We start from the raw sequence: 14353 nt of genomic DNA on the forward strand, positions 1-14353 counted from the left end.
ATATATTTTAGAAGTATTTTGGTTAGGATGATAGATTATAGAAACTGCCAAATAATGTTAAGGAAATGAAATTCAGATGGGGGGGGGCGAAGGAAGTCCCCTAACAATGTGAAGAATAAGTTATGATTGTAAGAAGAAATTATTGTTCTTTTTTCTTTTGTGTTTTTCCTTTTCCTTTTTGTTATGATTTGTATTATGATGTTACTTGCTTTAAAAAAATCTTACCAAATTAATAAAAAGTATTTAAAAAAAAAAAAGACTTTGCGGTGCTCAGGAAGACCTCAGGCAGACGCCAATTGGGGTGGCGTGCAACAATATTATTATGCTTCCAAATTCTGCAGGGGCAACATCTGCCCCCACCAATGCACCAGAAGATGTCTGTGGAGATGGGGTCTTGTCTGATGTGTTCCCGCCTGGCAGAAATTGCACCTGCGTACATTTCCTAACTAATGGAGTTTCTTTGTCTCTGTTGCAGAGTGTGCCAGTCTCTGGAACGGTGCCTCCGGTTCCACCCCATTAGTCTCCTTTTCAACATGTTAGGGACAAAGAACGGAGCTTGTCCTCTCGCACTCACTCAAAAGCCTCCCTGCTGATTTGCCTCCTCCCTTTCTTGGTTCAGCAGTTTCTCCTGCATTGCCATCACCAGCACACAGCCATCTCCCATCTTGGGCCTTTGTAGCTATTTCTCGAGTGCTGAAATGCCTGCCGGGCATCTTTGCAGGTGCTTGGAAATATAGGTCCCAAAGCAGCATTTTAGGTAAATATAGATGTCAAATATAGATGTGAGAGCTGGACCATAAAGAAGGCTGATCGCCGTAGAATTGATGCTTTTGAATTATGGTGCTGGAGGAGACTCTTGAGAGTCCCATGGACTGCAAGAAGATCAAACCTATCCATTCTCAAAGAAATCAGCCCTGAGTGCTCACTAGAAGGACAGATCCTGAAGTTGAGGCTCCAGTACTTTGGCCACCTCATGAGAAGAGAAGAATCCCTAGAAAAGACCCTGATGTTGGGAAAGATGGAGGGCACAAGGAGAAGGGGACGACAGAGGAGAAGATGGTTGAACAGTGTTCTTGAAGCTACTAACATGAGTTTGGCCAAACTGCGAGAGGCAGTGAAGGATAGGCGTGCCTGGCGTACTCTGGTCCATGGGGTCACGAAGAGTCGGACACGACTGAACGACTGAACAACAACAACAACAGATGTCAGGAATGCCCCCAATTTCCTACACACACACACACACACACACACACACACACACACACACACACAAATAAGTATCCCAAATAAGAAATAGTTGGGGAATAATTTCTTAACAAAGGTCCACAACAACTTATCTGATATAAGCTTGGTCATTTCAAAATACCATAAATATCCATTTCTGTTTGAACTGCCATTTTAATTAACCATTTCCAATTAAAGGCGCACCCAGACTTCCTTTTGAGCTGCGTTTGTAGACACAAGTCCACATTTTAAAGCTCCATTTCTGAGCAATTTTTTGTCCCTGTACTTTCCTCATGTAAACCCGCTTCTTAGCACTAAATCAGAGCGAACAGCATCTGTGGAAAACCCAAACTTCCATTTGTTCCGATTCAGCACTAAAGAGCCAGTTTTCCAGCGGAAAGCGGTGGGGGGGGTGTTACTTTAAAGTGTGAGCCTATGCCTAGAAAGGGTGCGTCTGCTCTGCATCCAAATGCAGTTGAATATCACCCAGTGTCAACAAATTCTTTATTTTATTTTAAGGAAATCTTACTCCTCTTAATGCAAATCTTTCTTACTTAAAATGTTTGAGATCTACATGGTGTTGTTGCTTTTTAACTGACAGGTGATCCTGTGGCAACTGCAGATGAGAAGATGCCCTCCCAATTCTGATTTGCAAATACGTTCCAAATCGCACCAAACTGGTATTTCAAAAACCCCAGATCCCATGTGTGCAGCCACAAACACTTGAGACCAGGTCACGTAACCAGCTGGGTCTGCTGCAGGTGGGGAGAGAAAGGGAGCCGTGTTGTGGTAGTCAGTTCCCCTTGTCTTACAGACAACATTTCAACAGCCTTTCTGTACAGAGTTCTATGTGCAAGATTCAAGAAGCATCTGTGTTTGTATGTGTGTCTTGGGATGCAGGAGAGGATATATTGTTTAAGATATCCTATTCCAACCTGTGTTTACAAGTCCCAGAAATTAGCAGAGTTCTCATTCCCCTTTTAAACACACACACACACACACACAGCAGATAGCTTGCTCAGGTTTATTAAAACATCTGTAATAATTGTCCTGGTATTTCCCCCATTAATCCCTTTCAAAATAAGACATTACACAGTCTTCTATAAAAGCATAAAACGTTTACTCACGAGAAATCATCTGTTCACAATTGGATCCCAGACGGCAGACTTAAACTTAATAAAAGTAACATTTACTCAGGAGACTGTTCCATAAGGGAAAAACAGCCCCTTTGTGTTCTCTTGGCTGGAAGCCAAGAGACCCTCATAGCGATGTTGTTCCTTTGAGAAAGGTGTCCAAAAAAAGAGAGAGGAAGATGGAGTGTGGTCCCTGTGGTTTTGTGTTAACCTGCCCAGGTGAGACCACACCCATCTCCAGTTACACAGAGGAAGTCATCCCAGCCCAGGAGAAACAGCAAGTTCCGACTGGCTGGCTTAGAATTCCCTTTCTATGTCCACTCTAGCAATGTTGTGTTTGACTGCTCCTGCGTTTTACATCCTACAGTATGCAGACATAGATTTCTGGATCCAAGTGTCTCCTGAGCTGTTGCCTCACCTAAGTGTGGAAAGGAGATAAAATCTTCTTTCTTCTTCTTTAGCGATCCCTCGTAGCCGAGTAAGATTGTCTTCCATAAACACAGTTTTAACAATGAGTCCATAAGTGACTGTGGAAGCCAATTCTGGATCCACACGTCCTTCCAAAGTGGGGACATTGGTTTATGGGCGGGAGTTGATCACGGTGTGGATTTTCCAAGCGTGCCTTCCTCCTAGCACGTTTCTCCCTTGTGTCCTGAGTTCCTGAGCATCTTCAAACACCTTTGGTAAAGGCTGTTCTCCAATTAGAGCGCTCACAGGCCAATGTTTCCCAATTGTTGGTATTTATACTACTTTTTTTAAGATTTGCTTTGAGACAGCCGGGGTGGAAAAAGGGGTTGTTGGGTTACATAGAGGCAGGCCGTCTGGGTGTCACCACTAAGGGGGGGGCAACAAAATGCTCACCGAGGGGCCTGCAGCACACCCGAGCCACACGTCTCTCCTGCAAGTGATGTGGTGGCTTGGGCGTCTGCAGGCTCCGCGTTGCCCCAAACAGTCCGCCCGCTGCTTCCCCCCCAAGCTGTAGGGCAGCTGAGTGGGAGGAGGCAGGCAGACTCCTCAGAGGCCCCGTGGAGTGTCCTGCCCCGGCTGGCCCCACTCCTGGGCGCAGGGCGGGCACACTGCCACAGGTACCCAATTGGCTTGCTCTGCCATTGGAGGTAGTCTTTAAACCTCTTTTGTTGACCACCAGCATTACGCTTTCCATTAAAATAGGTAAAGGTAAAGGGACCCCTGACCATTCGGTCCAGTCGTGAACGACTCTGGGGTTGCGGCACTCATCTCGCTTTATTGGCTGAGGGAGCAGGCGTACAGCTTCCGGGTCATGTGGCCAGCATGACTAAGCCACTTCTGGTGAACCAGAGCAGCGCACGGAAAAGCCGTTTACCTTCCCGCCAGAGCGGTCCCTGTTTATCTACTTGCACTTTGACGTGCTTTCGAACTGCTGGGTGGGCAGGAGCTGGGACCGAGCAACGGGAGCTCACCCCGTCGCGGGGATTCGAACCGCCAACCTTTTGATCAGCAAGCCCTAGGCTCTGTGGTTTAACCCACAGCTCCACCCACGTCCCTCCATTAAAATAGAAGCCTGCTAATTCCAGAGGAGTTGATGGAAATAGCTCCTTAACTAGCAAGTGCATTGACCTTTAAGTGCCCTGTGGCAACATTAAGAATCCCAAAGCCATTAGCCTTTCATTTAGCAAAGTGCTTGTTTCTCCAGGCTTTTCTAATCAAGGGAGCCACACACACACCCGATCTGCTCCAATCTCCCAACACAGAGGGATCAAGCCTGGTGCAAAGTCTTCAGCATCCTCTTGGGCCTTCCCAGCAGATAAGAACAGAAGAAAAGCCTGCTGGATCAGGCCAATGGCCCATTTTGTCCAGCATCCTGTCCCCACACTGGTGCCTCAATGGAAAACCCACATGTAGAACCCGAGCACAAGAGCCTTCTCCCATTCTGTGGTTTTCAGCAATCATTTTTCAGAAGCATTACTGCCTCCAACCATGAAGGTGGAATGCAGCCATCATGCCTAGTAACCATTGATAGCCGTCTCTTTTAAAACCATCCAAATTGGTGGTCATCGCTGCCTCCTGTGGCAGTGAGTTCCATAGTTTAACTATGAAGTAGGACTTGCTTTTATCTCTCGGGAATCTTCCAGCATCCAGCTTCATTGAATGTCCATGAGTTCAAGTATTATGAGAGAGAAACTGTCCTTTCTCCAATTTCTCCATGCTATGCATAATTTCATAAATGTGTGTGGGAGAAAAAATACGGAATAACAGATACAATATATAGGAAGTATTTTCTTATTGAGATATTTGTAGAATAAATTTGGAAGAAATTCTTCCAATTTTTCTTCTTTTTCCTTTTCCTTTTCCTTCTTTCGATACACACACACGCTTATATGTAATACATATGTATGTGTGTATTTGCAATATTTTGTTTATATTTTGTAATCATTATGTAAAATAAATAAAAATTAAAAATTAAACCACAAAAAATAGCGCAGATTTGATTCACAAGGGTTGGCATACAAGTTGACGGTGCCAAGCATTCGCCAGCCTGCATGAAGCCCTTCTTCATATGCATGGTAAGCCTGACAAACGAATCTCAGGCGTACATCCGAGTAGAGGAAAGTAGGCAGGCTTGTTCCCTTTTTCACAAAGCGAGATTCCTGCCGGCAGATGGGAGTGTGATTTGCTGGGCCACAGAGATTTTTCTGATGCTTTGATTCTCCCGTAATGAGGCCACGCGATCAGAGAGGCTGTCTTCCACCACTACTTTGGTGGACCTTATTCCGCAAAGCCCCAGGCGGCGAGGACACCCTGCCTTGATCAACCGGTTACTAAGAGGCGGGCGAGATTTCCCCAGACCTCCCCTGCTGGTTCAGGGACACAGTTGACAACCCCAGAGTAGCTCTGCTCTCTCTGTAACCAGCCAGATGGCATTTGACATCCGAGGGCCCTCGTAGCGAGACATCGGAAGGTTGGCTGGCAAATGAAAGGTATTGCTCTTCACAGCCTGGGGGTCTCCGGATGAGCCCGTCCACTTCTGAGAGACAAGTGGGCTGAGGAAATACTTGGCATCCTGCTATGTTTGAAAGGACAGCTCAGAAGCTTCTGTTGGTTCAAAGCGCAGCAACCAGATTGCCAGCTAGGATGATGAGCCGATCCTTTTGCAAATGGGTCTTCTTTGCTTTGCAAAAGCAGCAGCACAACAACTTTGAGCCGCTCCTTTTGCAAATGGGTCTTCTTTGCTTTGCAAAAGCAGCAGCACAACAACTTTGAGACGCTCCTTTTGCAAATGGGTCTTTTTTGCTTTGCAAAAGCAGCAGCACAACAACTTTGAGCCGCTCCTTTTGCAAATGGGTCTTCTTTGCTTTGCAAAAGCAGCAGCACAACAACTTTGAGCCGCTCCTTTTGCAAATGGGTCTTCTTTGCTTTGCAAAAGCAGCAGCACAACAACTTTGAGCCACTCCTTTTGCAAATGGGTCTTTTTTGCTTTGCAAAAGCAGCAGCACAACAACTTTGAGCCGCTCCTTTTGCAAATGGGTCTTTTTTGCTTTGCAAAAGCAGCGGCACAACAACTTTGAGCCGCTCCTTTTGCAAATGGGTCTTTTTTGCTTTGCAAAAGCAGCGGCACAACAACTTTGAGCCGCTCCTTTTGCAAATGGGTCTTTTTTGCTTTGCAAAAGCAGCGGCACAACAACTTTGAGCTGCTCCTTTTGCAAACGGGGCTTTTCTTCTTCCAAAAGAAGATGCACAACTTTGAACTGATCCTCAAAAAGGGGGTCCCCTTTCCCCCCCTCAAAAAACTAGGTATGTCTTATGGAGCAAAAAATACGTAATTTTTAAATTATTATTACAACTACTACATCCCATCTTTTCTGCAGACCAGATCTCAAGGGGCTCATACGAATTAAAATGGGCAAAATGCAAAAGCTGAAAACATATTAAAAAATAAACCATACTTTAATAGAATTAAAACGATGTTTTTAAAAATTAAAGCAATGTTTTAATACAGATAATAAAACAGTAAGAAAAGTGCAGCCCTCTCTTTTTTGAAAAAAACCTAATCAGTTCCCAAAGGCCTGTCGGAAATAATAATAATAATAATAATAATAATAATAATAATAATAATAATAATAATTTATACCCCACCCATCTGGTTGGGTTTCCCCGGCCACTCTGGGTGGCTTCCAACAGAATATTAAAATGCAACAATCTATTAAACATTAAAATCTTCCCTAAACAGGGCTGCCTTCAGATGTCTTCTAAACATCAGATGGGAGGGTGTTCCACAGGGCGGGCGCCACTACCGAGAAGGCCCTCTGCCTGGTTCCCTGTAACTTGGCTTCTCACAGCGAGGGAACCGCCAGAAGGCCCTCGGCGCTGGACCTCAGTGTCTGGGCAGAACAATGGGGGTGGAGACGCTCCTTCAGGTATTTCTTCACCTGCACACCCTCCATCATTTCTCTGATGAACATAATATTGGATCCTGCCCACCTGACTGGATTGCCCCAGCCACTCTGGGCAGCTTCCAGCATACAGTGGTGCCCCACTAGACGAAATTAATTCGTTCTACGAGTGTCTTCGTACAGCAAATTTTTCATCTAGCGAAGCGGCAATGGAGCACAGAGGTTTCCACGGCGGAAAAAAAAAATTCTGTCTTGCGAGGCAGCCCCATTGACCTTTTCGTCTTGTGGGGCTGCCTTCCGCTAGCGAATGCCGTTCGTCTAGCGGGTTTTTCGTCTAGCGAGGCATTCGTCTAGCGGGGCACCACTGTGTATAAAAACATAATAAAAAATTGAACATTTAAAAAACTTCCCTCTACCTGTCTGCCTTCAGATGTCTTCTATAGGTTGTCTAGTTACTTATCTCCTTGGCTTCGGGGTTCTCATAACGCCATACCCTCCAACGTTTCGTCGATGAAAATAGGGACGTCCCAAGGAAAAGCAGGACATTCTGGGATCAAATTAGAAACTGGGGTGGCTTCTGAAAATCCCTGGAAAAATAGGGACACTTGAAATGCCAGCACCTGCCGGTGGAAAGACAAAAGGACAGGTTCTGTTTAGGTCCCATACAACCACTGTTTCAGAACAGCTGCACTGGTTGCCAGCTCATCTCTGCACTCAATTCAACGTGCTCACATTGGTGTTTGAGGCCCTGGACGACCCTGGTCCCAAAGACCTGAAATGCCACTTTCTTCCCTACAGACCCTTTTGGGTGCTGAGATTAGTACAGGTGTCCCTCTTGATAGTCCCTCCACCTTCAGAGGTTCAAGGGGTGGCAGGCCAGGGGGAGAGGGCCTTCTTCGTGGTGGCCCCTGAGCTGCGGAACTGCTTCCCCAAGAAAGGTGCATTGGGCACCTTCACTGTAGAGCTTCCGGTGAATGCTGAAGACATACCTCTGCATTTGAGGCATATCCTTTACCTTATTCTTGTTATCGTAAGTTGTTTTTAATGTTGTAATCGTTGCAACGTTGCAAGCTGCCCTAGGATTATTCGGGCTTGCAATAAATGGCTAAGTGAATAAATCTGCCATAGCGAAGAAGCCCTTGGCTAATTCTACAGCTAGATGGTGACAGCAGTCACGAAATTAGAAGATGCCTGCTTCTTGGGAGAAAAGCAATGACAAACCTAGACAGCATCTTAAAAAGCAAAGACATCACCTTGCCGACAAAGGTCCGTATAGTTAAAGCTATGGTTTTCCCAGTAGTAATGTACGGAAGTGAGAGCTGGACCATCAAGAAGGCTGATCGCCGAAGAATTGATGCTTTTGAATTATGGTGCTGGAGGAGACTCTTGAGAGTCCCATGGACTGCAAGAAGATCAAACCTATCCATTCTCAAGAAAATCGGCCCTGATTGCTCACTGGAAGGACAGATCCTGAAGTTGAGGCTCCAGTACTTTGGCCACCTCATGAGAAGAGAAGACTCCCTGGAAAAGACCCTGATGATGGAGGGCACAAGGAGAAGGGGACGTCAGAGGATGAGATGGTTGGACAGTGTTCTCGAAGCTACTAACATGAGTTTGGCCAAACTGCGAGAGGCAGTGAAGGATAGGCGTGCCTGGCGTGCTCTGGTCCATGGGGTCACGCAAGAGTCGGACACGACTGAACGACTGAACAACAACAACAACAGCACACATTAGCTGAGTTTCCAGTTCCAATCCTGTGGTTTTGGGATCACAGTACAGTGGTACCTTGGTTATCGAACGACTTGGCTGCCAAACAAGTCGGCTCCCGGATGCCACAAACCCAGAAGTGAGTGTTCCAGTTTGCGAATGTTTTTCGGAAGCCGAACGTCCGACGTGGCTTCCACGGCTTCCGATTGAGTGCAGGAAGCCGCACCTTGGTTTTCGAACTTGGTTTTCGAACTGTTCCAGGAGTCAAACAGAGTCAAACGGACTCCCGGAACGGATAAAATTCGACAACCATGGTACCACTGTAATCCATCCATCCAAATCTGGGGTTGTCACCCAGAAGATGCTTAGCATGGGGTGGCAACTGTTCCTTGCACCCTTCAGCCACCCACCCTGATAATCTCTCAAGCAGAAAATAGTCCATACCCTTTGATGTTCTCCTGATGGCTTCTCATGATTTAATACCTTGTAATAGATGGAGTGGTTTCATTAAAATCATTTGCCGATAGTTTCTTCTTATTGTGTGGCCAGGTTTCTAAGTACCAGGTGCAAAATTGGAGAAGCAAAAGAAGGAATGAATTTGACTCACTGGCGCACAGCACATTGGGCCCATCTCCCTCAGAAACCCCCTTCTTTTTAATGGGGCTCTGAAGGAGAAATTCTAAAGGAGTCCAAATCTGCCCAAGAAAACAGAACAACTCAAAGGGTTCTCTGACCAATCAGGCCCAATTAGGAAACCCTTTTACCACCCCTAATACAGAAGAGAAAAATCTTAGGATATTCCAGTGGCATATGCTGATAAACGGCATTTGAAATCCACTCTGGCACTCCAAGCTCTGCCAAAGGCTCGAGACTCCATTTATTTTTAAGGGCATGCACACAATTTGCAATGAAATTGCATCAACAGAATGCCCCTGAGGTAGGAGGAAAATACAGTAAATTATCAGTTTATTCTGCAATTTGCCTGCAATCTCTCCACAGCAAGATGAAGGTTCGCAAAATGAGCTCTCTCCCCGCCACCCCCCCCCCCTTCTCCTGCCTATAGTGCTTTGGTCGCATTACCCAGAGTGATCTTAGTGTTTTCATCTCTGAGTACAAAAAGAGAGAGAGAGAGGCTTCTCTCCGGCTCAAGATAAGGAATCTTCTGATGACACAGTCAAATGATCTCTCAGCATTCATCTTCTCATATCTGAGATCAATCGGAATGGCGTGATGCAGGGAGGAAAAAGGGAAATAGATCAGACAGAAGGACACAAAGCCTTCTCTTTCTGGAGTTCTTGGTTCTCCTGCTACTTTCGGTACTCCAAACTAAGACCATAAGGAGAGCCTGCTGGACCCTAGACACACACACACACACACACACACTTTATTAAATTTTCTGTTTCACAATTCAGAATATTCATTTATACAACCTTAAAATAGCAATGACTCCCCTTCTTCTCTTTCCGTGGTTCATTTTGGAAAACATAAATCCCTGCATATTTTATATAAACTAAACCATTCAGTATTCCGTTATTACATCCATCAAAACTTATCTACCCTGTTGGGACCAGCTTCCTTAAAGAATCGCTTGCCTCTTCTGTGTCCAGTTGATCACTTCAACATGAGGAACCAGCACTTTAAAAAATGTTACATGATGCTCATTTAAGCAATGTCTTTTATTTCATTAAAAATTATATACTATTATATACTATTTGACCCTCAAAGCGGTTTCTGAAAAAGACGAAACAATAAAATCATCACTAAAAAATTTGTAGCCATCATCTAAGAAGAAGAAGAAGAGTTTGGATTTGACACCCCGCTTTATCACTACCCGAAGGAGTCTCAAAGCGGCTCACATTCTCCTTTCCCTTCCTCCCCCACGACAAACACTCTGCTAGGTGAGTGGGGCTGAGACGCGGGATGCGGGTGGCGCTGTGGGTTAAACCACAGAGCCTAGGGCTTGCCGATCAGAAGGTCAGCGGTTCGAATCCCCGCGACAGGGTGAGCTCCCGTTGTTCAGTCCCTGCTCCTGCCCACCTAGCAGTTTGAAAGTGTTTTCGTGCGCTGCTCTGGTTCTCCAGAAGCGGCTTAGTCATGCTGGCCACATGACCTGGAAGCTGTACGCCGGCTCCCTTGGCCAGTAAAGCGAGATGAGCGCCACAACCCCAGAGTCGGACACGACTGGACCTAATGGTCAGGGGTCCCTTTACCTTTTAGATATCGGACCCATTCTTTTATCCCTTCTATTAACAAAAGATCCCCTGGGTCCAAAATCTGCTCATCTCCATGGATCACTTAACCATTGTTTCCTCAGTAGCTGCAACACATACCATGTTTACAATGCCCTTTCTCTGCCCATCTCCAGCAAATGTCAGGCTTATTTCCTTTCATGGAACCAGAGTGAAATGCCACAGGGAGCTGGTCTTAAAACAAGGTGCATCTAAACTGGCTCTCATGGTTCATTTTGGCATACACATTTCCATTAATTTCCTGTATCGTTTTTCCTGCAGAGATTTCCCCATCATTTTTATTTTTTTAAAAGGACAAGCTCTGACCCTGTTACAATTTCAGGGGACTAGACCCATCTTTTGTACGTGGTTTTTATATAAGCTCGGCAGAAAGGAACTTCTGTTTCATTACGGTATTTATTTCCCAAGACTTATCCAAATAATTATTCTCAGGCATGCCCATCAGTTTCTCATAAAACATATAATTATGCCTTAAGGAAGCCAGTTAGCAGCCGAGAAGCTTTTACAGAGACCATAAAAGGGATACAGAGAGGTGCTTTGCAAAGAGCAAACAAACCGTTAAAATAAGAGAACACGGCGGCTGGGATATTGAACCCTCCGTGTATTTACCAAGTTAAAATAGTTCCTGCATTATGAACTCTGCTTTACAAAAGATGGAATTTGTTTCAATAAATGCAGAAAGCTCCCTGCTCCGCCCACGCCAGCGATTTCTAGCCGCGGTGAGTTTTGCACTCTGAAAAGCGTAGGTAGGCAATCGTCTACAGTGGCTGGCAGTGGCTCTCTGGGGTTTCCAATGGGGCTCGCTCCCAGCCCCACCTGAGGATGCTTTTGGGCCAGTGACCTCCAGTATGCTCAGCTCTGGAAAACGCATTTCCCCTCTTCTCCAGGGCACTCCAGTGACATAAATCAGATTATTTATGCATACTAATCTTCTGGCAAAACAAAGCAAGAAGCTTGAGACATCGTAGAAACTAGTCTACTATTTGTTTACACACTATGTACAGACACTTCATGAGAAGAGAAGACTCCCTAGAAAAGACCCTGATGTTGGGAAAGATGGAGGGCACAAGGAGAAGGGGACGACAGAGGATGAGATGGTTGGACAGTGTTCTCGAAGCTACTAACATGAGTTTGGCCAAACTGGGAGAGGCAATGAAGGATAGGCGTGCCTGGCGTGCTCTGGTCCATGGGGCCACGAAGAGTCGGACACGACTGAACGACTGAACAACAACAACAAATGTACAGACAAAAGCATAATGGCGTCTGTTCTCTCCAGCTCCGAGAAAACAAGCAAAAGTACATTGTACTAGTACCCGCAGCAGAAGAGATAAGGCAGTCTTCATTTCCCAGATTCATCTCAGACAGGCGTGTGATTTACAACAATCTCACCTGCAGCATTGGAGGCATGAAATACTAACAATTTTTTGGTAGCAAAGGGACCCCCAAATGTTGTACGGAGGTGAAATTTAGGGAGATGTCTTGGACACTGTCAAAGAGTTAGGAACAGTTATGAATCAATTCCTTTGGAGATTAACCAAGGGACCATCCATGGCTCTTTTACGAAGCAGGTTGGACAACAATCAAGGCAAGACTGTGCACAGTTTAATTACCTGGAAAGAATGAGTCAACAGTGTGATGCAGCAGCTAAAAAAGCCAATGCAATTCTGGGCTGCATCAATAGGAGTATAGCGTCTAGATCAAGGGAAGTAATAGTACCACTGTATTCCGCTCTGGTCAGACCTCACCTGGAATACTGTGTCCAGTTCTGGGCACCACAGTTCAAGAAGTTCTCCTGCCACCCTGAACATTCCCACATTCTTTAGCTGTGATTCCTGCATTACAGGAGCTTGATAGAATCACAGATTTGTAGATTTGGAAAGTACCTCAAGGCTAGAATCACAGCTAAAGCCTCCAAGGAAGGCGAGTCCTTCTTGTGCATTATCTCCTTTCTTGTCTGTTGTCCCCGCGCTGAAGTATGCAAAGTGCTCATACATGAGCTGCTGGGATTATTTGCGAAATAGAATTAAGACACCGGGAAGATTTATTTGCTAAATTAGCCCTTGGCCCTCTGAGAAAGGAGGCCGTGCACTTCATTAAAACAGATTAATGTAGAACAACTGCTGTCTATTAAGGGTGGGTGCCTGGGAGGGCTTATTGCAAGCAAACCCCAATGTGTGTCTGGTTTGTAGGGCAGCAGTGGGGGGAGAGAAGCAAAGAGCTTCAAATGAACCAGCACTTTGCAGTCTGGAATGTGGCAGGGAACGAGTTCTCCTTAGCCCCTTCAAAGTGGATCTTGTTTGGAATTGGCATGCTGCCAAGCAGCTGAATGAGTGATGCAGAGAAATGCAAGTGCCACTCCTCACGGAGACAAAGCACTGGGGAGGAACCATCCTGCAAAACCACAGAGAATCCCTGCTCTGTTTTTATCACAGGAGGCAATGGGCACATCTGCTTGGAATCATAGGGAAGTTGCACGAGTTACTATTCCGGAACTTGACTTTCTTTCTTTTTTAAAAAAAATAAATAAATTATGCATACTCTTCGGGTTTATGCATTTCATTAATTTTACAATCGCGTTAACATTTCAAAGCTTGACTTCCTTCCCTCTCTTTCTGCGGTTCCTTAAATTTCTTTTTTTTAATATCTTCTGCATATCCAAATTCGTTTAATTTGCTCATTTATTTATCTACTTTAAATATATACTCTTATGAAACTGCAGGTTATTACAATAACCCTGCCAGTGTTTTTATCTGTTTGCAATTTATCTGCAAATATTCAATAAACCATTTCCATTCTTTTATAAAAACTTTGTTACCTTGATTTCTTATTTTTCTCTTAAGTTTTGCCCATTTCTGCATATTCCATAAGCTTTTGTATGCATTCTTCCTTTGCTGGGATTTCTGCTTGTTTCCCTTTTGGGCTGAGTAGCATTCTTGCTGCTGTAGTAGCATACATAAATACATTTCTATACAGTTTAGTAGTTGACTTTCTAAATGGTTTGGCTGCCTGGGGAAGTCTGATTATTCCTAGAGAACCAGCTGTCCAACCTTGGAGTTACCCAGATGGAAATGGTTTGGAACAGGAATCTGCCACTATTTGTGCAGGCAGACCGATGGCTACTTGATCTTGATGTCAATGTCGTATTGCTCATGTAATAGGTAAAGGACCCCTGGATGGTGAAATCCAGGCAAAGGCGACTATGGGGTTATGGTGCTCATCTCGCTTTCAGGCCGAGGGAGCCAGCGTTTGTCCACAGACAGCTTTCCAGGTCATGTGGCCAGCAGAACTAAACCACTTCTGGCACAACGGAACAGAAGCCAGAGCACACAGAAACACCATTTACCTTCCCGCCGCAGCAGTACCTGTTGTAACGGAAAATCCCAGGTGTGGAACTGCCCAGCCACCTGGCCCTTAGGGATAAGCCCACTGGTTTGTGCGGAGTTAAATAAAAGAAGTCCAGCCACTGGAGCAAGGACAAGACAGGGTTTATTGCGCAATAGGTTACAGTCAAACTGCACACCCAGAGCAGCGTTACAAGAACTTTTAAAAACTCCTATCATATCCCAGAATACAGTTTGGAAACATCATTACTACATCATCACTACATCACGAAAGGGAAGGGTTATATATGATTGACATATAGGAAAAACAAGATTAGCATATGGGGGAA

The sequence above is a fragment of the Lacerta agilis genome, chromosome 1, assembly GCF_009819535.1.
Source record: "Lacerta agilis isolate rLacAgi1 chromosome 1, rLacAgi1.pri, whole genome shotgun sequence".
Classification (NCBI taxonomy): domain Eukaryota; kingdom Metazoa; phylum Chordata; class Lepidosauria; order Squamata; family Lacertidae; genus Lacerta; species Lacerta agilis.